The sequence below is a fragment of the Gopherus flavomarginatus genome, chromosome 3 (genome assembly GCF_025201925.1).
Source record: "Gopherus flavomarginatus isolate rGopFla2 chromosome 3, rGopFla2.mat.asm, whole genome shotgun sequence".
Taxonomy (NCBI): Eukaryota; Metazoa; Chordata; order Testudines; family Testudinidae; genus Gopherus; species Gopherus flavomarginatus.
The window spans coordinates 137,165,161-137,191,483 of record NC_066619.1 but is presented as its reverse complement, the minus strand read 5'-3'; positions in this window follow the sequence as shown (position 1 = coordinate 137,191,483).

Below are 26,323 nucleotides of genomic sequence, written 5' to 3'. Positions count from 1 at the left end.
GCTTATTTTTTTTGGAACTAGAAATGGGGAAAGAGCACATTGAAGTCAGTGGAATTACTGCAGTGAGGGAATAGTCTCATTATTTGTCACTATCAACAGCCTTTATTAACACAATGTTAACTTTGACTGTGAATATCTCTTACCTTCCAGAACATTGAGTTCAGTAAAACTCAAACTCTGGAAAAACAGGGAATACAGAGTGAGCGTACATGTCTAGATAACCTTAATTCTGCCCTCTAGAAGAGAATCCATGATAGCATATGAGAACAAAGAAGATTTGGGGACAAATTACATCTACTTTCCAAGAGTTTGTTTCTCCTGTAATTAATTGATCCTGGCCCCATCAATTGATCCTGGCCTGGTGTCTGGCAGTGGAATTTACTATTTACTATCTTTATCTCAGCATATTTAAAGGCAAAACTTCTTTACAAAAGCTCCATTATTTTAGGTTATACAAACAGGTCACTTCCCCACCTATTTCAAGGAGATGGAATTTTCCTGACCTGCAGGGAACTTAAAATAACATGCTCAAGATCACACATTCCTTAGGAGAAAACGAAGGGGAAAGAAACAAAACCCAACAAACTGTTGCTGTTTCTACCCAAATGATCAATGAGACCAGAAAGGGAGACTGTGCAGTTAACTGTCTGGTACCACACTGACTCTGCAGTTACTTGGATGCAGACACACCCAGCTCTATGATTGGTAAAAGTACAGAGACTCTGCTGCTGCTCATGAACTAGAAGCACATGACCTCTAAACAGCTGCCATTTGAATGTATCTGAAAGTCACAAGAAACAATGATTTGTGTTAAAGGAAGGTTGCCATTTATTAGAGCCCCAGCTGATGCCGTGTGCGCAAAGAGAGGATTGAATGTGTAACAGGGAGTTTGGTAAATCTTGGTTATTTTAGTTTTGTAACAGGCTCCTGTCCATCTCCAGTAGAGTTTTCAGTCCCAATGGCAACTTACCAAATGTAATACAGACTAGTCCATTCCTCCCAAGTGGATGTGGTTCTTGTTCTTCTACACATCGTAGCCCATGGAGGCCAAGGACCTGCAAATGTGTCTTCATGTGCCTTTGTTTAATTGATGAAAACAAACCTAGACACTTAGAGGATTGGAACTGATTTCAGCTGGGGGACATGTTTGCTAAGTTTTCTGCATTTGCACAGGAAAGCATTGAGTGTGCCCATTCATTTCAGGGACCCCTCTTTAGTGGAGCCCCTGAACATACTGGAAATGAAATTATTTTTACTGAAGGAACAGGTTTGCGAGATAGCACTTGGATTTAAACAGAGGACCACTTGATCTGCAGTCAAACACTCTACCACTGAGCTATACCCCCATGACATTTACATAGACAACTCAGTGATTTTAAGGATTTTGAAGGACAGGCTCTGCCTCAGAGAGCTCCTTTTCTATTCCCACCCCACAGGGGTTTTAAAAATGGGGTTTGATTAAACTTTATATACACATGTAGACACCACAGCTTGCACACACCCCAGTATAGCTTCCCCCCACTGACAGAGCTACCACCTCTCGGGGAGATGGGTTAACTACACGGACAGGACAGCTCTCTCCCCTCCATGTAGAGCATCTTCATTATTTATGAATAGGTGGGAAATAACCTCCTGAATGGACAGGAACCAATTTATCAAATATTGCTGTGTCTGCATTCAGTATGGGTAACTGGTCATATTGGGCTGGATTAGTAAAAGCATTTCAAGCAGATCGAGGGAAGTGATTATTCCCCTCTATTCAGCACTGGTGAGGCCACAGTTGGAGCATTGTGTCCAGTTTTTGCCCCCCAGAAACAAATTGGAGGGAGTCTAGGGGAGGGCAACAAAAATGATTAGGGGGCAAGGGATTTATGAGGAGAGGCTGAGGGCAGGGCTGCCCAGAGGGGTGGCAGGTGGGGCAATTTGCCCCAGGCCCTGCAGGGGCCCCCATGAGAATATAGTTTTCTACAGTATTGCAACTTTTTTTTGTGGAAGGGGCCTGGAAATTGTTTTGCCCCAGGCCCCATGAATCCTGTGGGAGGCCCTGCCCAGACCCTGGTGCTGTTCCCCCACTCCATCCCCTTCCCTCGTTCTCCTCCCTCTGAGGCCCAACCTGTGCTCTGCCCTCACTCCCATTTGACCACTTCCCACCCCTGCTCTTTGGCTGAGGCCTGCTGGTCCACCTTTCGCTCACTCCTCTCCTCCTCCAAGGCCTCCTCGTGCCTCTCCAGCTCCTACCCCAAGGTCTGCCTGCTGCCCACACCTCTCTGCCTCCTCCCCTGAGACTCACCCTACTCATCGCCCACACCTCTCTGAGCCCTCCGCTGAGATCCACCCAGCGCACACCTCTCTGAGGCCTCCCCTGAAACCTGCCCTGCCCACACCTCTCTGCCCCTCCCCTCAGACCACCCTGCCCACACCTCTCTGCCCTCTCTCCGAGACTCACCCTATCCATTGCCCACACCTCTCTGCCCCCTCTCCTGAAACTCACCCTGCCCATCACTCACACCTCTCTGACCCTCCCCTGAGACCTGCCATGCTCATTGCTCGTACCTCTCTGATCCCTCCTCTGAGACCTGACCGGCCCACTGCCCACACCTCTCTGAGCCCTCCCCTGAGACCCACCCTATCCACACCTCTCTGCCCCCTCCCCTGAGACCCACCCTGTCCACCTCTTTCTTTGGTCATTTGTTGTTATTCCATGAATCATCAAGGGTGGAATAAAAAGCTGAGTTTACTCCAGGGTGAGGAAAAAAAGGAGCCACCAACCCCCTGGCAAAATTCAGTGCCCCAGAGAAAACCTGCCCTCTGCTATCGCAGTCACTGATGTACTGGGGATATGACGAGAAAGGGACTCTCTGAATGATCAAGGCAGGAAATAGACAACAATTTACAGCAACGTCACTAACCACAAACACACTCTCCTCATGCTCCAGCCAGAAAGGAAAGGAGCAGGAATTCTTGCTGTTCAGCCATGGACACACTTACACAACGGCACAGCAGTGTGTGTGTTGTGGAAGCTGGTCTGAGGAAACAACTGGAATTGATCACTCAGTGAGAACAGAACTAGAGGGTAGTGAGAGCCACCTATCAAGCCAGTAGTTGTGGCTGAGTGGCTAAGGTGATAGATGAAAAATCCATTGGGGTCTCCCTGCAGAGGTTCAAATCCTGCCAACTAGGGAGGAAGTTGTGGTTCTTTAGTTTCATTGGAGCTGGGTCTTGTCTCACTCTTAAGCTATGTCTACCTGAAAGAGTAACATGGCTTTAGTTAAGGTGTTTTAATTGAACAGCTGTTGCATGTCCACCCTGTGTCACCAGAGCACATCCATGCTAGCAGCTCTTGGATCACCACAGAGAGCAGTGCACTATGGGTAGCTATCCCACTGTGCAACTGGCTGCAAGTGCTTTGGGAAGGGTTTGCAATGCCTCACAGGCTGGTACAGCATCACATGATGCAGGTTTCTATCCCATTGTTCCATGGGCATCCTACTAGATTGCCAGCTGCTTTTCAACTGCAATGTACATGGGGGGGGTGGAGGGAGAGAGAGTGAGTGTGTCAGCACACTGTCTCTAAGTTCAGACAGCTGCTGGAAGCAACCAGTCCTGAGGCAGGGGAGAGCCCTGACATCAGCCCCCCTTCTCTCACTGGCTCAGCTCAGCACAGAACTCTCTGTCACACGCACACACTGCTGCCTGCTTAGCTCTGTGTCAGGGGTGCTGGAACAGGGGGTTTAGAGGGCCATGGCCCCACCACTCTTTACTGGCCTTTAGGACAAATGATGGAGGAGGGAGAAGGGTGCAGTCTTGGGAAAGAGGCGCTCTGTGGGTGTGGCCTCAGGGGGAGAAGTGGTGTGAGTGTGAATCGTTAGGGAAGGGGTGTCATGGGGGTGCCACAGCTTGGACAATGGTGCCCCCCTACTGTAAGGAAGCTTCTGCTGCCCCTGCTGTGTGTTGGCAGAGTGGGAGAGAGCAGCATCCACGCTGGTGATTTGCTTCCTGGGGCTCCGGCAGCGGGGCTTGGGAGATGATTTAAAGGCCCCGGGTTCCAGGCACTGCAGGGAGCCCTGAGCCCTTTAAATCACCAGCCTGGGGAAGCCGGGCTGGGCTGGCACAGCGTTCCGGCTCTTGCCAGTACCCCATACCGGAGCATACCGGCTTACTTTCACCTCCGGAAGGTCCTCAAGTGGATCAATAACTGGTTAAAAGATAGGAAACAAAGGGTAGGACTAAATGGTCAGTTTTCAGGATGGAAACAGGTAACTAGTGGTGTCTGTACTGGGACCAGGACTGGTCAACATTTTCATAAATGATCTGCTAAACAGTGAGCTGCCAAATTTGCAGATGATCCAAAACTTCCGGCTTGCTTCCTAGAATGAACGCTCCTTGAGTGGGGTGACCACAGGGAGTAGCTCAAACCTCCAAAGTGCCCGGCCAGGGGCAGGACATTAGCACAGCAAGGGAGGAGTGTGGCAGTGACATCACAAAGGCCTTTTGCAGGACCTCAGACTATTGGTCAAAGGTGGTGGGGAGGTGGTGACCTCACAGAGAGATGCTGGCATCAGCCAGGCAGGACAGGGGCTAGGGGCCAGGGAAACCTCAGAGACCCCTATGGTTTTGCTTCAGCAAGTCTCCTTCTCCAGGTCTCTCTTTGAGGACTGAGAGAGTATTTGGGTTCAGGTACGTGAACGCCAGGAGGAACCTCTTTCCAGTTTTCTCTTCCCCTTTGCCTGATTTTACTAGAAAACAGCCATCCCTATTTAGAAGGTAAGAGCCTCCTCTAGGTGGGAAACCTGTTCAATCTGATCCATCTGATGACAATTGAATTCTAGGCATGGAAAACACGAGTTTAAGGCTGCAGAATTGTATTCCACACCTGGGATTTTGTCCCTTAGAATCACTGGGGACATTAGGGTTTGTCCTTTTGGTTTCACCTTTTCCTCCATCCATCCCTCCCTCCTTTCTCTTTGTCTCTTGTTTCTTTTGTCCTTTCTCCTGTTCCCCTCCCAACAGCAGGAGCGAGGTAGGGATGTGTGTGTGTGTGTGTTTGTGTGTGTGTGTGTGTGTGTGTTGCAGGGGAGTGCTCTGCAGCGCTCACTCTGGGAGGTCCACCCAAAAATGTGAGGCTGAAATAGTGCTCAGGCAGTGATCCCCACCAGTGACCTAGGCCATCTCTCGGACTCTCTGGTGAGAACCCTCAGCCTCCTGTCCTCAGTCTCTACCTTGATTTGCTGAGCAGGGGGTTATTAACAGGGGGGAGACTCAGGTCCTTGATCTTCTCTTTTAAGACCAAGTAAATAAGTCATAACCATTTATATGTTTGATGAATTTTGCTGCTTCTCTGCATTAATTGTCTCTGAGCAGGTCATGATTCTCTCTAACATTGCAGTTCCCCTCAAATACTTGCTGAATATTTACTGTGCACTGTTGTTGGTCTGGAGCTCATGTGAGAGCACTTTATTCAGGTCAGTCAATGTAAGAAATTCAAGATCTGATGGTTAGTTTGAAAAATCAGGGCTCTTGGGTCCTATTCCCAACCCTGCCACTGGCTGGATGTGTGACCTAAGACAAGTTAATTCTCCTTTCTCAGCCTTAGCATCTCCCTCTTTCAAGTAGAGATAATAATGATCCGATCCTACCTACCTCAAGGTGGGTGGAGGATGGGGATCCATTGGAGAGTGTCACTAGGAGAAGTGCTTATTATGAGGTGTCCTTTCACGTTTACTCAGAACAGATTATGACATAATAGAATAGCTGAAAGTCTTTTTTATTTGTATTTTTTTATTTTGAAATTAAGAGCAGCAACTACTTAGCTCAGACTGAAGCATGTTATCTAATTTTTGAGATCTAAGTGTCTCCCCTTTGTGTGCGAAGAGACAATTTTACACACTCTGACAAACAGGAGATGCTTTTGTTTTGCAACAAAATCTTTTTGCAAAGAACTTTCATCCCACTTCTTTTGATTTTGAGAAACAAACTGGTTTAGTCTGAAGGGGATTTTCTGACTGAAATGGTTTCAAAGAAATTTCCCCACCATCTTGACTCCTGGGTTCTATCCCCGCCTCTGGGGGGTTTACTGTTTGTTAGAACAGGAGTCAGGACTGGTGGCTTCTCTTTCTGGCTCTGCCACCGCCTTGCTGTGTAGGCCCTTGGGCAGGTCACTTCCCTTCTCTGGACCTCAGGCTCCTCCCCATCTGTCCAATGGGAACAGGGACAATTCTCGAACTCTGGGCAGTTGTGAGCCTGAGTGAGATAAGGGGCATTAAAACCCTCTGTGAAGGAGAAAGGGGATTTTCACGGTGTTTAGCACCAAGGATCTCTAAAGTTTGCTAAAATGTTTAGTCTGTGGAAACAAGAAATGGTCGGGGCCAAACTTTTTAACCACTGCCTTTTTTAAAGCCCATTCAGGGGTGTGAGTCCCTGTCTCTTAGGTACCTGGGGTTCTTTGCCAGCAGGAGAGAAGATGTTCCTGCCTCTGTTTTTGTGGCGTTAACAAACCAGGTGTTGTGCCGCAATTCTTGTCCGAGATCCCTGAAAAAGAACATCTTCCCATCCATGAACAAGACAGAAGCTATCTTTAAAAGGGGAACAAAGAGACCCCTGGGACTTACAGACTAGCTAGCCTCACTTCCATAGCTGGAGAGATCCTGGAATAGATTCTTAAACACTCAGTTTGTCAGCGCACCTACAGGATACTTTGGTTCTTAGGACTAGCGAGCATGGATTTGTCAAGAACAAATCATTCCAAACCAATCCTCTTTCCTTCTTCAGCAGGGTTCTGCGCCTAGTGGAGGTGGGTAAACAGTAGATGGGGTCTAGCTCGGTGTTACTAAGGCTTTTGACACAGTCCTGTAGGACAGTCTCACAAGTAAATGAGGGAAATGCTGTCTAGACAGAATCAGTGTGATGTGGATGCAGAGCTGGTTGAAAGCCCAGACTCCAAGAGCCCTTCTCCATGTCTGGCTGTCCAAAGGAGAGGGTGCACCTAGTGGGTCCTGCAGCGATCAGTCCGGGGTTGGGTACTATTCAATAGTTTCATTGCTGATTTGGAAAATGGAGTGGAGAGCATGCTTCTAAAATTTGCAAATGAGCACAGGATTGGAATTCAAAACGCCTTTAAGAAATTGGAGACTTGGTCTTCTTGAACCAAACTCCATGGCTGGGCCCCTCTCTCTAGACTGGGATGAAGTGAAACCCCAGAGCCAAACAGTCCTCCTCCTGGGCAGTGCGCTCCGCCCTTGAATGGTCAGATGCTGCTTAGCACTGTCACAGCAGCTTCGGCTGGAGGATTCTCCCAGCACTTTCCAATAGCAGGAAAGTATGAAATCCCCAGCAATGGAACTCAGGAGTCCTGACTCCCAGTCCCCTGGTCCAGTGACTCCAGCGGAGCACATTCCTTCTCAAAGGCGGGGGAGCGGCCATGAGGGCCTGCTTGTAATTGCAGGGAGTGTGCATCAGTGATTAGCGAAGGGGCCTGGAAAGAAGGACTGCTGGGTCCCATCCATCCTTCTGACACTTGGTGTGACCCTGAGCCAGCAGCTTTCTCTTCCGCAGGCCTGTTTCTCATCAGTAGGGTTGGGGTCACAGTCCCGACAGCCCAGGAGGGTTGGGAGGCTCCAAGAAGGTGTGTAAAGTGCTGGGATTTCAGGCTCCCGGAGGTGCTGTCACCCCTGCTCTAGGGTGATGTTCTGCACCCTCTGCTGCTGGCCAAGTTTCTCCTTTCCCTGGTAATAAGACAGACTCTTGTTTTCACAGCCAGCCAATCACCCAGTGTCATCACCCTGCCTGCTGGCTGGGCAGGGTAACTCCTCAGGTCATCATCCCCCTCTCCAGCCTGCCTTGGGCTTGGAGAGTGAGGAGAAGGGCGAGGGACGACACTGAGCATCCTCCATCCATCGCTCCATCACCAGAGCAAGTGAGTGGCATTAGGGTTCCTCTGTGGCATCCTCTGTCTGTCTGGAGAGAGGCAGAAATAGGGGGAGAGAATCTCTCCCAAAGGACATTGGATTTGCAAACAGCCCCCAGGAGCCCTTCACTCTCAGACAGGGGAGGGGCTTCTCCAGAGCCTTCTCCAGTGTGTTTGGCAAGGTCCCAGCAATGGGGCTCCCAGCCCTTCCCTTGTGGGAGACTGTTCCCCAGGCTGAGAGTCTCTAAGCTGGGCCAGACCCGAGGAGCTGCCGAGCATGGAAATCAATGGGAAATGAGGAGGCCCTGGCCTTGCTATGCCTAGGGACGCTGAAGTGGGGAATGGTTTCCCAGGAGAAGTCCGGACTCCTGGGTTCTGTTCCTTCCCTAGTCTGGGTGGGGGGTGGGGCGGGGGGTGAGTGTGTCCTGGGCTGGCAGGAGGTAGGCTGCTTGTCCAAAGGGACCGATGGTCTTTGTGACTGATCCCAGTGCTTGGAAAGGATGAGATTCCCCGGTTCTTGCAGCCCCAGGGATGAGGAGGGGGAACGTTGAGGGGGAGCAGATCATGCAATGAACTCCTGCCAGTGTGTGTAGCCTGCATTCCCTGCACCCCTGCATGGGGAGGAGGAGCTGCTCTGGCTGGGGCAGGGATGGGGAAAGACCAAACAGGCTGGTTAGTGAGAGGTTGCCTTGACCTCAGACTCACACCTGCTCCCCACTCAGTTCCAGGATGGCCAGTCTCCTGAGGATGCTCAGGAAGAAGGCTCTGCAGGTGGCCCCAGAGCCTGAGGGAAGCAGCTGCCATCTTTCCCAGGAGCGGAGCGGCCCCTCCATCCCCACTGGCGGGGAAGGAGCTCCTGGCTGGGCCAGGAGGTGGAAGTGCCCAGCCTTCTGGAAGAGGAAACCTGCTCCCAGCGCAGGCACCAAGGTGGGAGAGGCACCAGCCAGGCCAAAATGGAGCTGGGCCAGGATGCGGCTGGGCAGGCAGGACCTAGCCCAGGAACAGAACCGGGCAGGGTGGCTCCGGGGCTTGTTGTGTGGGCGGCAGCGGCCCCAGGAGCCCAGCCCCGATTTCGAGCAGGAGGCATCGCCCTGCGCGGTCAGTGAGGACCTTCGAGCCTTCCCAGGGCAGGAGGTGGAGGATCCCTCTCCCAGCCCCAGCAGCTCAGCCCGCTCCCCATAGGACAGCAGCAGCGCCTGGGACTCGGACAGCAGCGTGGCCGACGGACGCTTCTGCTTTGTTCCAGGTGAGGAGTCAGGCTGGGCTCAGGGTGGGGTGAGGAGGGGGTTGTGAACACCCTCGGCCCAGGTCCTCGAGCAGTGCTATGGGGGCAGGTCCCCAGCTCAGGTGTCTGACCTGAGCCACTGAACCCCACTGAAACTAGATGCTGCCACTTTAATCCTTGGTGCTCCATTGGGTTGGGGGGGCAGTGGGAGGCACCTCCCAGGGAATCCAGGACCGTGGGGGGGGTCTCTTTGCTATGGACTCCTGAAGGAGTTGGGGGCTGACGACACTGAGGCTACTTGGAATCAAATACATTTGAGATACAAGTACATAGCCCATATTCATAACTTCAAATACAAAAATGGTACACACATACAGCCAGCATAACTATAACCAGCAAATCATAACCTTGTCATAGACACCTCACACGCCAACCTTTGCACAATTTTGCTGCGCATATATAACAGTGGTGGCAACAATGATCTCTGCGGTCCCAGTTCATATTAATAACATCACAGAAGGCTATAGAGAAGTGGGAGGGAGGCGTCTTCCAGCCGACATGTCTCGTCCGTTTCTCCCTTGCCACTTGGGTCGAGGTGGGAAGGGAGTGAAAAGTGCCCAGCTGAAAGTTTTGCGCTCGGCCTTGAAGATTAAGCCTGAACCCCCGGCATGGCTAGGTCGAGATTGTCCTGGGCTCTGTGGGGGGAGGGCTCAGCTGAGAAAAGGGGCAGATGAGGGGTTTTTGTCTCTGATAGATAAGGTCTTTGTCAGTGGGAAGCTGTAGGTCACATGCTGGAGGTGACGGTGGGGTTTCAGCTGGGGCAGCAGCAGCAGGGAAGCAACATGTGTGTGGGGGTGGGGTGGGGAGTTTCACTTGGTAAAAATGAACCTGCCAAGCTGCTCCCTCTGCTGGAGCAAAAACCTCTCATTTATCTCCTCAACTCCCCTCCATGAAAATCTCCACCCCTCCCCTGGTGCTGAGAGACCCCCTCACTCTCATGGAGATTTGTAATTGTTCTGACTCTTCCGTGACCTTGTCCAAACAGTTTTCCCAGAAAAATGATCAAGGACATTTCAAATGAGAAAAACAAAACAAACCAGAGAAACCCCCACCACACACAGTTTGGGTCTGAATTTTTCTACTGAAATTTGGAGATAATAAAATTCATCCCTCTATTGGCCAGACCTCCTCCGCTGTAGCTGTGACCTCCTCCGCTGTAGCTGTGACTTCTGCTACCGAACCACCAATGCGCTGACTCCTCTTGTGAGACATTTCTCTGCACAATACTGCTTCTAATCCATTTACTGACTCAAGGAAACATTTTCCTTAGACTGGTTCCATGTGTCACTGGTTTCTACAGCAAAGGTCAGTCCCTGGCTCTGTGGTTCCAGACATCCTCATTCACATCAGGCTTCAAGTTGAGAATCATTTCCCATTCCCGCTCTGTGGGAGGGGAGATTTTTAAACGCGCTCTCTGTGTGACTGCACATGGCTAAGCAAAGAGAACAAACCCAAATCCCCCCCTGTGCTTTGGGAGCCAGATTTGCGGTGGGAATTCTGTAGTTCAGATTACTTCACGCCTGGACATTGTGATTCTTTACCAGTTTCTCTGGCACTGGAGTAGTTTTGGGCTCACAGCTGTGTTGGCTGAGTGGTTAAGGTGTTGGAGGTAAAAGCCAATTGGGTTTCCCTGAGCATGTTCAAATCCTGCTCACAATGAGGCCTGTGTTTTAGCCAGTCTCTCACTCAGGCAATACCTTTGTACAACCCCCTGAGACACTCTCAATTCTCTCCCCATCCCAAGTAAATCCTGTTCTGCTCTTTTCATAGAGCTGCCTGGGACACCACCTCACCCTGTGTCCCTGAGGGGTCAGGCAAACTGTCAGCACCTGAAGCCTCTGCCACTCACCTGGTGCTCCATAGATCAGCCATAGCCCTGGTTCTGCTCCTCTCTCTAGAGTGTGAAAGGAGCCAAGTCAGTGACTCCATGGGAGCTACAGGGCTGCAAAACCAATAGAGAAAAAAAAGGTGTTCAGCTTTTCAGTGGGGTGCTGGGGTGCTAGGGGAGGAGGAGGAAGAGGTAGGGGAGGGAGAGGAATGGTGCAAGCTGGGAAGAGATGGAACAGGGGTGAGGGCTTGGGGGAAGGGGTGGAGTGGGGGCAGGGCCTGGAGTGGGAAGAGGGGATTTGTTCTGGACCACGGACCCCTCTAGGGCCACCCCTGAAGGGAAGCACTGACTATGACAGTGACAATACAACTGACCAGCCTTGCGGGGGAGACAGAGGGAGACCCGCACTCATCAGGTCTCTTCTCTCTCCCAAGGTGAGCCAGACACTGCTCTCTCCTGGCTCTCACTCTAGCAGCTGGACGCCAAGGAGCCGAGTGCCCCTGTCAAGGTATCTTTCCCACTTTGAACTTTAGCATCCTAAAAGTGGGGTCCTGCATGTGCCCTTCTAAGCTTAATTCCTAGCTTAGATCTGATAGCGCCACCACCAGCCAAAAATATAGTGTTTTGGCACACTTCTTGTTCCCCCAAAATCTTCCCTGGGGAATCCAAGACCCAAACCCTTTGTGTCTTAAAGAGAAATAAACCATTTCCCCTCCTTTCCCGCTCCCAGACTTTCCCCTCCTGGGGTTATCCTGAGAGATTACACTGATCCAAACTTCTTGGATCTAAAACAGAGAGGAATTAACCTTTCTCCCCCTCCTTTCCCCCCACTAGTCCCTGGTGAGTTCAGACCCAGTCCCCTTGGGTCTTAAACAAGGGGAAAAAATCAATCAGGTTCTTAAAAAGAAAGCTTTTAATTAAAGACAGAAAAAAGTAAAAATTTTCTCTGTAAAATCAAGATGGAAAATGTTAACAGGGTCTTCAGCTTATATAAACTTGAGGGAATCCCTCCCCCCTAGCCTAAGATACAAGTTACAGCAAACAGAGGTAAAACTCCTTCCAGCAAAATACACACTTGCAAGTTAAGAAAACAAACATAAGACTAATTCGCCTTTTCTAGCTAGTACTAACTATTTTGAACATGAGAGATTGTTTCAGAAAGGTTGGAGAAACCTAGTTGCACGTCTGGCCCCTCTTAGCCCCAAGAGCGAACAACGAACAAAACAAACAGCACAAACAAAGACTTCCTTCTACCAAGATTTGAAAGTATCTTGTCTCCTGATTGGTCCTCTGGTCAGGTGTTAGCCAGGTTCACTGAGCTTGTTAACTCTTTATAGGTAAAAGAAACATTAACCCTTAACTATCTGTTTATGACACGCCCCCCAAATCCCAGACAGTGTGGAACCACACTGGTGGTGATTTCTTCCTAGAACTTTAGAATAAACGTATTAATAAACACATGCACCTTTACATATATTACTAATTATGTAAACTACAAGACTTTTCACATTTTAAGGACAATTTTTAACCAGTTGATTTTGGGAAACTTTTATGGGAGAGTGCATCAGCTACTTTGTTAGAAGCTCCTGAAATGTGTTGAATTTCTAAATCAAAATTTTGGAGAGCTAAACTCCATCGAAGCAATTTTTTGTTGTTTCCCTTGGCAGTATTAAGCCATTTTAGTGCAGCATGGTCGGTTTGTAGCTGGAACCGCCGTCCCCAAACATATGGGCTTAGCTTTTCCAGGGCATTCACAATTGCATAGCATTCTTTTTTACTGATTGACCAGTGGCTTTCCCTCTTAGACAGTTTTTTGCTGAGAAACATGACAGGATGGAAGTTTTGATCTGGTCCTTCCTGCATTAAAACTGCTCCCACACCACGCTTAGATACATCTATGGTTACTAGGAATGGCTTGTCAAAGTCTGGGGCCCTTAGCACAGGGTCAGACATGAGGGTTGCCTTAAGCTGGGTAAAGGCCTTCTGACACTCATCAGTCCACTTAACTGCATTCGGCTGGGTCTTTTTGGTCAGTTCTGTTAGTGGGGCAGCGATTTGGCTGTAGTGTGGTACAAATAGCCTGTAATGCACGGCCAAGCCTGAGAAGGATTGGACCTTTTTCTTTGACCTTGGGACAGGCCACTTTTGAATGCATCCACCTTGGCTTGTAGGGGGTTTATGGTTCCTCGACCCACCTGGTGTCCCAGGTAAGTCACTCTGTTTTGGCATATTTGACACTTTTTAGCCTTAACAGTTAGTCCTGCTTGCCTGATGCGCTCAAAGACATTTTCTAGGTGTTCGGGCCAGGAATCAGAAAAAATGGCCATATCATCGAGGTAGGCAACTGCATACTCTCCCAATCCTGTTAGGAGACCATCTACAAGGCTTTGGAAGGTGGCGGGTGCATTTCGCAGCCCGAAGGGAAGCACATTAAATTCATACACCCCTACATGGGTGATGAAGGCTGACCTTTCTTTGGCGGGTTCATCTAGCGGTACTTGCCAGTACCCCTTGGTTAAGTCAATTGTAGATATGAACTGGGCACGTCCCAACTTCTCCAGTAGCTCATCGGTGTGTGGCACTGGATAGTTGTCTGGACGAGTTACCGCATTTAGCTTACTGTAGTCCACGCAAAAGCGTATTTCCCCATCTGGTTTGGGTACCAGAACCACTGGAGATGCACTGGTAGATGAGCGGCTTATACCCATCTGTAACATGTTTTGGATCTCCCGTTCTATAGCAGCTTGGGCATAAGGAGACACCCGGTAGGGTGGATTACTAATTGGGTGAGCATTACCGGTGTCAATGGAGTGGCATGCCCATTCAATCCGTCCTGGAGTGGCTGAGAAAAATGGGGCGAAGCTAGTGCACAGCTCCTTGATCTGTTACCACTGCGGATGTTCAAAGGTTGTGGAGAAGGTCATCTCTTCCACACCACCGTCACTCTTTCCGACGTAGTAGACCCCTTCAGGCCACTCGGCATCATCTTCTCCTTGGGCTGTAAACTGACAAATCTTTAAGTCTCTGGAATAAAAGGGCTTGAGAGAATTAACATGGTACACTCTGGGCTTTAGGGAGGAATTAGGAAATGCTATGAGGTAGTTAACAGCTCCCAGGCGCTCTTGGACCGTGAATGGCCCTTCCCATGACGCTTCCATCTTATGGGCCTGTTGCGCCTTCAAGACCATAACCTGGTCTCCTACCTTGAAAGAACGCTCTCTGGTATGTCTATCATACCAGGCCTTCTGCTCTTTCTGAGCATCCTTTAGGTTTTCTTTAGCAAGGGCTAAAGAGTGTCGGAGGGTGCCTTGTAGGTTGCTTACAAAGTCTAGAATGTTAGTTCCTGGAGAAGGCGTAAACCCCTCCCATTTCTGTTTCACCAACTATAATGGCCCCTTAACCTCGTGGCCATACACAAGTTCGAATAGTGAAAACCCTAAACTGGGATGTGGTACAGCCCTGTAGGCAAAATGCTACTGCTGCAACACTAGGTCCCAATCACTGGAGTGTTCGTTTACGAATTTACGTATCATGGCCCCCAAAGTTTCATTAAACCTCTCCACCAGGCCATTGGTTTGATGGTGGTAAGGGGTGGCAACCAAGTGATTCACCCCATGAGCTTCCCACAGATTTTTTGTGGTCCCTGCCAGGAAATTAGTTCCTGAATCTGTAAGGATGTCGGAGGGCCAACCTACCCTGGCAAAAATGTCTGTTAAGGCCTGGCACACAGTTTTAGCCCTGGTGTTGCTTAGAGCTACCGCTTCGGGCCATCAGGTAGCAAAGTCCACAAAAGTCAGTATGTACTGCTTTCCTCTGGGGGTCTTTTTTGGGAAAGGACCCAGAATATCCACAGCTACTCGCTGAAATGGGACCTCAGTTATGGGGAGTGGCTGGAGAGGGGCCTTGACCTGGTCTTGGGGCTTTCCGACTCTTTGGCATACCTCACAAGACCGGACATAATTGGCAACGTCCTTGCCCATCCCCTCCCAGTGGAAGGAGTTCCCCAACCTGTCTTTGGTTCTGTTCACCCCAGCGTGGCCACTGGGATGATCATGGGCTAAGCTTAAGAGCTTTCCCCAGTACTTAGTTGGAACCATCAACTGTCTTTGAGGATGCCAGCCTTCCTGGTGTCCACCATAAAGAGTCTCCTTGTATAAAAGTCCTTACTCTACAACAAACTGGGATCGGTTAGAAGAGCTGAGAGGCGGTTGGGTGCTCCGTGCCGCTGCCTAAGCTTTCTGAAGGCTGTCATCTGCTTCCTGCTCAGTCTGGAACTGTTCCCTTGAGGCTGGAGACACCAGTTCCTCCTTAGACTGTGGACTTGGGCTTGGTCCCTCTGGAGTCGATGCAGGTGACGGGGTTGTGTTCGTTGATGGTGAACCGCTCTCCGCTGGTGCACTATGCGATATTTCAGGCTGAGCCTCTTGGGTAGGGTTGTCTGCTGCTTCTGCCAGTTCAGACCCACTGGTGCCCTCTGGTGTTGCGGTTGTAGATGCGTTTGCAAGCGTTGGCGTTAGTGCTGGCAACGGTTCTGGTGCTGGTTGTGTTTCCAGGTCCGGGTCTGGGACTGGAGGCACTGTGGCAGTTGCAGTCGTTGGCAGGGGATCCGGGTCCACCACCTCTGTCTGGGTCTCTGGTAACACAGACAGGGCCCCTTTGGATGGCTCAAGAACAGGGATGGGTCTGGAAGGTCGCCTGGCTTGGCTGCGTGTAATCATTCCCACTCTCTTAGCCCACTTCACCTGGTTGGTCAAGTCTTCCCCCAGTAGCATGGGGATGGGATAATTGTCATAGACTGCAAAAGTCCACATTCCTGACCAGCCTTTGTACTGGACAGGCAGTTCAGCTGTAGGCAAGTCTACAGATTTTGACATGAAGGAGTAAATTGTCACTTGGGCTCTGGGTTGATGAATTTGGGGTCCACTAAGGATTGGTGGATAGCTGACACTTGTGTCCCCGTGTCCCTCACTCTAGCAACTGGACGCCAAGGAGCCATTTCCCCACAGGAAGTGCATTGAGTGCACCTGTGGTGCTGGGTGGGGGGGGGCTGGCGGTTGTGCTGCCTGTGGGGCTGCCAGGGAGGCTGATGTCTGCACAGACTGTCAGCTGCTGAGTCGGAGGGGGCACCTGGAACCTTACCAGACTGGCTCAGTGAAGACAGGAGATTGACAGAGCAATACAGACGCTCTCCAGAGCATGGAGCAGCATCCGCCCATGCAGCCAGGCAATGAGCATTTCCCATGGACTGGAGCCAAGGGGGAGGCGGCAGCTGCTGTTCCAGCTCCTCGGAAACAGGCCCTGTCAGCCAACAGACACTTCTTACTCACCATAGCTAAGGGCGTCGGGTTCCTCTGGGGGTATGTGGAGCAGCCATTCGTTTTCCTGTTCGCATTCCTCTGTGGTGTGAAAATCGGGGAGGGGAGGCAGAAGCCCCACTTCCCTCCCGAAATGACATCCAGTGGGGGAAGCCAGGACAACAGGGTGGGGTGGCAAGTGGTGGCCAGACTCTCACCGACACAGTCTAGTCTAGCTCAGGATCCAGCTCAACTTACTCCCCATACCACTGGCCCCCAGTCCCCTTCCACCACCAGGTCAACCCAGGCACTAAGGCAGGAACAGGGTGAGGCAGCAAGTCAAGCTGAGCAAGGCAGGCAAAAGCAAGTCCTGTCTTCATGGGCTGCTCACAATGACGTCTTTTTTGTGTGCAACTGCTACAAAAACATCCCGGACGGAGAAGCAGCAGGCCAGAATACTACCACACAGCTGTCAAAATAGCTCAGTTGGGAGAATGTTAGACTGAAGATTTAAAGGTCCCTGCTTCAATCCTGGACTTTGGCAGGCCATTTTGTCCTTTTTTGTGCTGACAAGGCTTGTTTTCTGGGAAGGCAGCAGCACCTTTACCTGAGGCACGTACCTGATTTTGAACTCCCCAGCAGGATAACAGAGAGCATGGCCTTCTTCCCCTAGTTGGCCCACCTGATCTGTAACGATGAGAAATGGGATCTCTCTTTCCCACATGACTTATTCGTCTACCCAAAATGGCGGGAACAGAGTGAGGCAGGACGGCCCTCGGAGATGGTGCCAGAGAGGGCAGGGACTTGGGAGAAAAGCTCTTCTGCAAAGCTGAGTAATGACAGTACTGGGGAAGGGGCATCTGGCATGTGGAATGTGGCAGGGATTCAGAGGCCCAAGAGGAGGCACTTGATGTTAAGGTGTGAAAGGAAAGATCTATGATAGGAACTGGCTCCTTTCCTCTGGACCACATGGTGTTTGTTGTTGGGGGGGGGGATTTTAATTGTGTCACCCGGCCTGAGAACCGCTGTTCCCATTTTCTCGACCATCAGAGGAAACGTTTTTACAATGAGCACTACCTGGCACAGGTCTGTAGCAAGGTCGGCTTAGAGGACTTGTTTCTCTGTAGCAGAACCTGTGGAGGGCGAGTGTTAGCCTCCTATTCCTCCGACCCGAACTCACACCAGCTGCAGAGGGGATACATTTTTCTTCAGGGACAGACCAGGAGTTGCAGTAACTGGATTTATGTGAAGAAGAGAATGTCGACAGCCCAGTGCAGGGTAGTGCCTATGGACTGTTTGGATCACGCAGCTCTCAGCGTGTGCTCAATGTGGGCAATTCCCTGACCCAGGGCAGAGGATATTGGAAGCTGAACATCCAGAGCTTGCAAGATAAAGGAGTGGTGGGGCGAGGCCTGGCGGTGTTGGCAGAACGGAAAAGCATCAGAGGGTCCTATGGCAACCAGAGGGATTGGTGGGAGTCAGTGAGAGAGGAGTTGGAGACTTTGTTCTGGCGGCCGGGAAACACCGCAACATTAAAGAAACCAATGGTACCAAGTCCTGCAGCGTCACCTGTGGGATTTTCACAAGATCATCCAGGCAGGGGAGCCAGTCAGCGTGTGACTGTACAACCGGATCAAGTGACAGCTGGCTGAGTTCCAGGAGATGAGACTCCAGCTGGCCGATATAAGTGGGACCACCAAGTGAAGGGAGGGGTGGCCTCCCCTGACATTTTTGCAGCCTGCAGGGAACAAAGACAAAGTAGGGGGATACGGGGACTCAGGGCAGTCCCCACGGATGTGGTAGATCAGGATTACAGTTGATTGAGGCGGAAAGAGAGTCCTGCGAGAGGAAGCCGCTGGTGGGAAGAACATGAGGCTTTTAACTAGGGGGGTACAGTGTCTGAGGCCTAGTTTTAGCAGCTGGCTTTTAAGCTGCTGTGCCGGCCAGTCACCAAACAATCCTGGGTGTGTCTAGAGCCACACATGGATTCCCAGAAGCTGTAGCAATTTCCTGGAAAGGCCCCTTTCTCCTGATGAGTCCTTAGGAAGCAGGATAGAAGCCCACATCTGTAGGAGCAAGCCCAGAAAGTGCAGTCTCTGGTTTGCAGGAAGCGCTGTGGCGCCAGGTGCTGAGAAAGCCGAGGGGAGAAGAAAGCGGGAGCAGCTGCAGAGAAGCTGTGAGTGCAGAGTGCAAACCTGCCAGCTGAGAGTCACAGGTGTCTACAGACTGTGACACAATCTGGTCCCATGGCGTAAAGTTCAGCTGTCAGAACACTGACTAGTGCGAGCTGAGCTCAGATCTCAGGGGGACTTTGGGACCTGTTGCATCATACCTAAGTTGGAGTTTCAAGGCTTTGTCTTGCTCTTTCAAATGACGCAGGAGCTGGTCTTTTGCCTGCTGGCTGTTGTGACTTGTGCACCAGAGGGGACGCCGGATGCAGCAGGCTGGGCCTTGCCTGGAGCTCCACGAGGAGGGATGGGAACTGGGTTAACTCTGAGTTCTGCAGCTGGGCTGCAGCCAGGCACAGAAGTCTGCCCTCTTGGTTGACCTACTGGCCCAAAGTCACTTTGGCAGTGTTGGTCTTTCCCCAGGAATGCTGAGGGTGAGCCTGAGGGAGGAAGACTCAATCCTCCTCCCTATAGGTCAGGGCAGAAGAGGCGGCTGTAAGAGCGGCCAGGTTCCTGAGCTGGGCCTTCTAGTGTTTGGGGAGGGTGGAGCTGACTGGGGCATGGTGCTGGCAAAATGCCTCAGGGTGCTGGCGGGAGGAGTAGGCCAGGGCTAGGGCTGGGAAGAGAGAGAGAGAGACCAGCAGGTTTTCTCTGTTGTTTCCTGCTCTCTTTTTCTTCCATAGTTTCTCCTCTGCATGAACTTTCTCAATTGCTATGTGAGCTGGGCTAGCTCAGTAGGCAGCCCATCAGCCTTTTAATCTGAGGATCCAGGGTTCAAGTCCCTAGTCAGACATTCAATTATTCCTCAAGATCTTAAAAAGCTATGTCTCTGGAATCCTTCTTGATGTTACTTTTTCTCTTCAGGATTTTGCCTTTCCTAAGAAGGGATTTTGTGTGTGGGATTGAAGGGGCAACTTCCTGACATCCCCTCTGTCCTTGCAGGCTGCAGGAATAAAGGCCTCTGGGCAGGGGCAGCCTTAGACTAGCTGCCAGCAACTGGCACCCTGGGCAAACCCCGCAATTGTCACCCCCACCCCCAAACTCCAAGGGCAGATCTAGGCTGAGGTATTTTGGTAAATGGGGAAACATTTTGCCTCTTTTTTCTTTTTAATGTTTTTAAGCGTTTTTGTGGGGTTTTTTAAACAGAGGCTTAATTATTCGGTTTGTCCATCCGTCTGTCTATCCAACCAATGTTTCTTTCTCCATTCTTCTGGTTCTGGCTGCCCCTTACTACAGCCATAACTTTGGTCTTGAACTTTATAGAGTAGTGAGGTACCTTAAGGGTTAAATGCTAAATACCAAACCCAGCCAAAACTAGTTACCTGTGTCTGGCAAAAGGCGTCTAGCAGTTTTGCCACTTTGAATGATTCAAATGGATTTTCAGTGGCATTATAAAAAACCCAACAAAGCAGAACCAAACCAATTCATCTTAAACCTACAAAACAAGAGTTTTACAAACCATGAATGTCTGTTTAGGTCCTTAAAACCTTACATCATCACACACAAAGTTCTCTTTTGCCTAACATCCCTTGCACTGCGATTACTCTTTCTACACAACTGTACCCCGATTGCACTTCCATCGTGTACAGCCAGAGACAGCCAGGTGCAGGCAAGTTAAGTGCCAATAGAAACCCCTGACATTCCTTTAGTGATTTTGATTACATTACTCCGTAGTCAAATAATTTTGGTGAGATTATCTCTCCACCTGCTGCCTGCAGCCATCCATTATAGACCATTTCTGTGGGCAAAGGGCCCATTTCCCCTCAGAATGGCTGTAAAGGCTTCGCAGGACAAAACATAGTGGTGGTAGCAGACACTCTACCTGACCCTCTTGTATAATTTAATTACCAAACTTCTATCAAATGTGATTACACAGATCTGCACATACAGGTACGTACAGTTACATTCAGTGAAAGTGAGCAACTGTCCCCAGAACTCACTGACGGGAACCTTAAAGTATCTGTCAGTAGCACAGGTACCTTTTCAGTACCGAGACGTGCAGTGACACATCTTTCATGGGAACCAGCCGGTGTGTGCACGGCCGGGTGTGTGCAGAGCAAAGGTTGCCCATAGGTGCTGTGTCACGCTCTGGCACCGTGTTGAGACAATGGACCACCTTCTGGTGGCTGTTTTTTTTCCCCTACAGGTATGGGGACTTCTGGCTACATGATGGCAGCTGCCAGACTCAGTTGGACAGGATGCTTTTCAGCTCACCTGAGGCTTGTTCCTGGATGAACGAGGGCAACCACGGCGCCAGCAGAACCAGCTGCAGCTGCAGCCAGGGTGCCCTCAGCAGGGGCCGCCGTATAGAGAGCGGGTGTCACGGGACACACTGCGCCTGCTCAATGTCAGAAAATCCCCTTCAGACTGAACCAGTTTGTTTCTTGAAATCAAAACAAGTGGGATGAAAGTTCTTTGCAAAAATATTTTGTTGCAAAACAAAAGCATCTCCCGTTAAATGATCTCATCACACACAAAGAGGAGACACTTAAACCACAAACATTAGATAAGATGCTTCAGTCTGAGCTAAGTAGTTGCTGCTCTTAACTATTTCAAAATAAAAAATACAAATCAAATAGACTATTTCAGCTATTCTATTATGTCATAATCTGATCAGAGTAAACATGATAGAGACAGTGTGTGTTGAGGTAAGTAGGAGCGGACCATTATTATCCCTACTTGACAGAGGGAGAAGCTAAGGCTGAGAAAGAAGAATTGACTTGTCTTAGGTCACACAGCCAGACAGTGGTGGGGTTGGGAATAGGACCCAAGAGCCCTGATTTTGAAGCTACCCATTGGATCTTGAATTTCAAATATTGAATGACTTGAGTAAAGTGTTCTCAAATGAGCGGCAGACCAACAACAGTGCACAGTAGCTATTCATCAAGTATTTGAGGAGAACTGCAATGTTAGAGAGAATCATGAACTGCTCAGAGACAATTAATGCACCGAAGCAGCAGAATTCATCAAACATATAATTGGTTCTGACTTATTTCCTTGGTCTTCAAAGAGAACAACAAGGACCTGAGTCTCCTCCCTGTCAATAGCCCCCTGCTCAGCCAATCAGGGTAGAGACTGAGGATGGGATGCCGAGGGTTCTCACCAGAGACCCCAAAGGATGGCCCAGGTCACCAGTGGGGATCACTGCCTGAGCACTATTTCAGCCCCACATTTTTGAGTGGTCCTCCCACAGTGAGAGCTGTGGAGCACTCCCCTGCAACACACACACGCGCACACACACACACACACCGCTCCTGGTGTTGGACGGGGAACAGGTGAAAGGACAAAAGAAGCAAGAGACAAAGAGAAAGGAGGAAGGGATGGATGGAGGAAAAGGTAAAATAAAAAGGACAAACCCTAATGTCCCCACTGATTCTATGGGACAAAATCCCAAGTGTGGAATAAAATACTGCCTCCTTAAACTTGTATTTTCCATGCGTAGAATTCAACTGTCACCAGATGGATCAGACTGAACAGGTTTCAAACCTCGAGGAGACTCTTACTTTCTAAACAGGGACAGCTGTTTTCTAGTAAAATCACTAAAAGGGAAGGAGAAAACTCAGAAGAGGTTCCTCCTGGCGCTCACATCCGTGAACCCGAATACTCTCTCAGTCCTCAAAGAGAGACCTGGAGAAGGAGACTTGCTGAAGCAAAGCCACAGGGGTCTCTGAGGTTTCCCTGGCCCCTCACCCCTGTCCTGCCTGGCTGATGTCAGCATCTCTCTGTGAGGTCACCACCTCCCCACCACCTTTCAGGGCCGGATTTAGGAAGTGCAGGGCCCAATTCGAACAGTTTCGATGGGGCCCCGACAGGGATGACCCTCCCCAAAAAAAACACTTAAAAAAAACACCTTTCATTTCTTCCATGTATTATTTACTTTCCATGACTATATACCCATAACAAAATTATATATTACATACATTACATCATATATTATAAATATCAAGTTCATTAAGAGGAACTTTATTGTACACCTAACCTATATGTTTTTAAAACTTTATCTTCCTCGCTTTTTGTTTGACAAAATCTTTCAGTATATTGCCTAACGCTAAGCTCTTCATTACTTCAATTGACATGATTGCCAAATTGTTTAATCGGTCTTCCTGCATTGTTGATCTCAGATCTCTTTTAATGAGATTTAGCTTTGAGAAACTCCTCTCTCCTGAGGCTACAGTTACCAGAATAGTCAGGAAGATTCAAATTGCTATAAATAAATTTGAGAATGCTGTTGATTGGTTATTATATGCAAGAAATTGAAGGATTTTTAGGGGGTTTCTACAATCAGATGAAATAATTGGCTTTAATGCTTCCAGTTCTTCACAAAGCATGTAGCCATTTATGTCAACTGATTTTACAGTTGAAACTTGTTCGTTTTCCTGCACTAGTTTCACATCTGTCAATGCAAGTTCCAGATCTGCAGCAGATTTTCGTATGGTGTCCTTGGGAAGATTTTTGAATTTGCATAAAAATCCAAATAAACTCTCATGCTTTTGTAACTGTTCAAACCTTAGTTCAAGTGACTGTAAAGCTTTGTCTAACACTTGATTGAAGCATTGCACTCTGTAAGCTTCTTTTGGATCAGCAAAAGTCTCATCTGCAGACTCAAACTGTTTTTTTCGTTTGCACAAACGTTTAGTCTGGAATACTGGAGTCACATCTAGATCTTTGGCAAGTTCATTGGCACCAGTTAACACTTCTTGAAAACCCTTCTCTCTGTACACTTTTAACCAGTTACAAAGCTTTTCAAATGAAGAAATTCCTGCAGAAATATCCATTGTATCACTCTGCAGTTCTTTGCTCACAAAATTCAGTTGAAAAAGTAAATCATGCCAGAAAACTATAAAACCAAAAACTTATAATCCTTTATATGAATAGCCAGCGATTTAGCTTCATTTTTTGCTTGAGCATCATCAATTGTTTCTGCTACCTCTACGAGTGCATCATAAAACTCCCTGCTTGGTACTGCAGAGCTTTGACGCTTTGCATTCTACATTCCCATCGTGTTTCACAAAGAGGTTTTACCGAAAGGCCAGTAACATGTTTTCTAAAAATAGTCCATCTTTTAGTAGATGCAGAAAAGAGGATGTAAATACGCTGCAAGGCTCCAAAGAAACTCATCGCATCTGGACATGTTTTGGCCATGTCTCCCAAAATGAGATTATAGTTGTGACATGCACATGGTGTGAAAAAAGCTCTTGGGTTTGTTTTCAAAAGTTGTGCTTGTACACCTGACATGTTTCCCTTCATATTTGCACCGTTGTCATAGGCCTGCCCATGGATATTTGCAACATCCAATCCCAGGTCTTTGAGTTCACTTAAAAAGATATTGTACAAATACTCACCAGTGCTGCTTTCTACTACTATGAACTTAATGAAATGTTCATATACTCCTGCTGGAATATTTGGTGATACACCATTAGCTACATATCTAATTGTCAATGACATTTGTTCTTGGTGACTAATGTCAGAAGTGCAGTCTAGTATAATAGTAAAATATTTAGCAGCCTTAATTCGAGCTATTATTTCATGTTTAACAGCATTCCCTACAATACTAATAAGTTCATTTTGAATGTTTTTTCCTAAATAATGGTCATGTATTTCTTTGTTCTTGATTCTTCGTAAATGTTCCTGTATCACTGGGTCAAACTTTCCCAGTAATTCAATAACTCCAAGAACATTTCCATTGTATGATGTTCCCAGCCATTCATCAGACCCATGAAATGATAAGTTTCATTCTGCTAGCAACTGAACGACAGCAACTAGTCTCTCAAAAACTTGATACCAGCGTTTTGCTTCTTGGTCAATAAGTTTTTGTTGTATTGAGTCAATGGTTTTTTCAGCAGATAATCTTTGCTGAAGGTTGCAGCAACTAAGCATAGCTTGTCAATGTCCTTTTGAGTTTTCGTGCTCGGACAATCTCGTATGAATATTAGACCAGCCATTAAAACCATTAGATGCTAATGAACTTGTCAGATTATTGCACAAAATCTTACAGTAATAACAAAAGATCTTGTCGGCTGACGCTGAGTATGTCACCCATGGACGAGGTACAATTTCACCATTTGAAAGTTTCCTTTTGCAGTGAAACTTTGAAAAGTGTTTCCCAATCTTATTTTTAGGGAAATCTTTTACAGTAATTTTAGGCGGCCCTTGTTTTACTAAATACTCCCTAATATGCTGGCTAATGTATTCTGGCCAAGTTGCAGGATCATCAGATATTTCCATCTGGTCAGCAGAGTTGAAGTTGCCTTTCTGCTCTGGATCTAAACCACTCACATCTTTATTATCAGAAAAGCATTCTTGACCCGCAGTACCATCAGCATCAGTTACAACCCTTTCTGTAGTCTTCTCTTCACCGTGATTGTCTTGAGTGTCTTCTTCAGACTGATTTGTCTCTTCAAATTCTTTGTCACTGCTGTCATTCTCTGTCTGTGTCGTATGTTCTACTGGAGAATTTTCAACCATATCTGCATCTTCACTGAGCTCTTCTGGTTCAACAGTAGAATCAGGTCTGCTAAAATACTGGCTTAAAGCAGCCTTTTGCTTCTGTCTTTCAACTGCCTTTGCCTTGTATATGGCTCTTTTCTTACTCCCACTTGGGTACTTTCTACCAATATCTCTTGATCTCTTGCCCATGTTGATAGAAGTCACCACATTCTAAAAGAATATTAATTATAGATTTTCACTTTCATATTAGGAAAATAATTTATGTTTTGATAGTTGTACAACTGATTTTCTTCAATAATGTTTATTTTATGCCCCCTCATTCCCCCCAGCACGGCCCAGCCCCGTGGAAACACTGCCCCCGCCAGCGCCGCCCGCCTTGCAGAAACAAACCCTCCTTCCTCAGCGCCACCCTGTCAAAACAGCTGTGGGCCAAAGAGGAAGGTTTGAGAGGGGGGGAGAAATGGCACACATAGGCAAAAGAAATATTCCATTCTATGCATCTGAAGAAGTGGGCTGTAGCCCATGAAAGCTTATGTTGAAATAAATGTGTTAGTCTCTAAGGTCCCACAAGTACTCCTGTTCTCTTTGCAGATACAGACTAACACGGCTGCTACTCTGAAACCTGGCACAAATAGGGTGATGAGGTCTTCAAACCAATTTTGAGGATTTCAATAACTCGGTCCTGAGTTAGGGGTTGTTATAAAATTGGATGGGTGGGGTTCTGTGGCCTGCCTTGTGCAGGAGGTCAGACTAGATGATCATATTGGTCCCTTCTGACCGATGAGTCTATGAGATCACAGCAGTAAAATAGGACCCAACCCCTCCCCACTCGGCCCCACCATCACACCTTCTTCACTCCCTAGTCCCCTGCTGACTTGCTGCGTCCCTCCTAGTCAGTCCCCCACCCACCACTCACCTCCTTTCACTTTCTCCCTCCCCTGCCAGAAACCCCCATTCCTGCCCATAGAACCCCTGCTGGCTCACTGCTTGTCTCTTTGCCCACCTACCGCTTGCCCACCCACTCGCCCCCGATTTGCCGCTTCACCCCCCCCAGAGTATATAGCCTCATTAAAAGACCGAGGGGTCACTATATTACTGCACACAGCAATCAATCAATGCAGTTGTAGATAAATCTCTGCATTATGCATTTTTGTATAACTTTTACATGACTTTGTATTGAACCTTGGTAATATGTTATAGTGGGCCCCTAAGGTAGGATAATTAAGGTAAAAGAAAAATGTCTTTTTGCTAGAAGTAGAATGAGATCTTTCCTCCACTTTGTAATCAATTGCCCTATTAAATGAATGAGGTGCAAATGAGGAAGGTGTGGAAGGCAGGCACCTCCAGACAGCTGCAACACTTGGAGAGGGGCTGGGAGCCAGACGAAGGAGCTTTGCC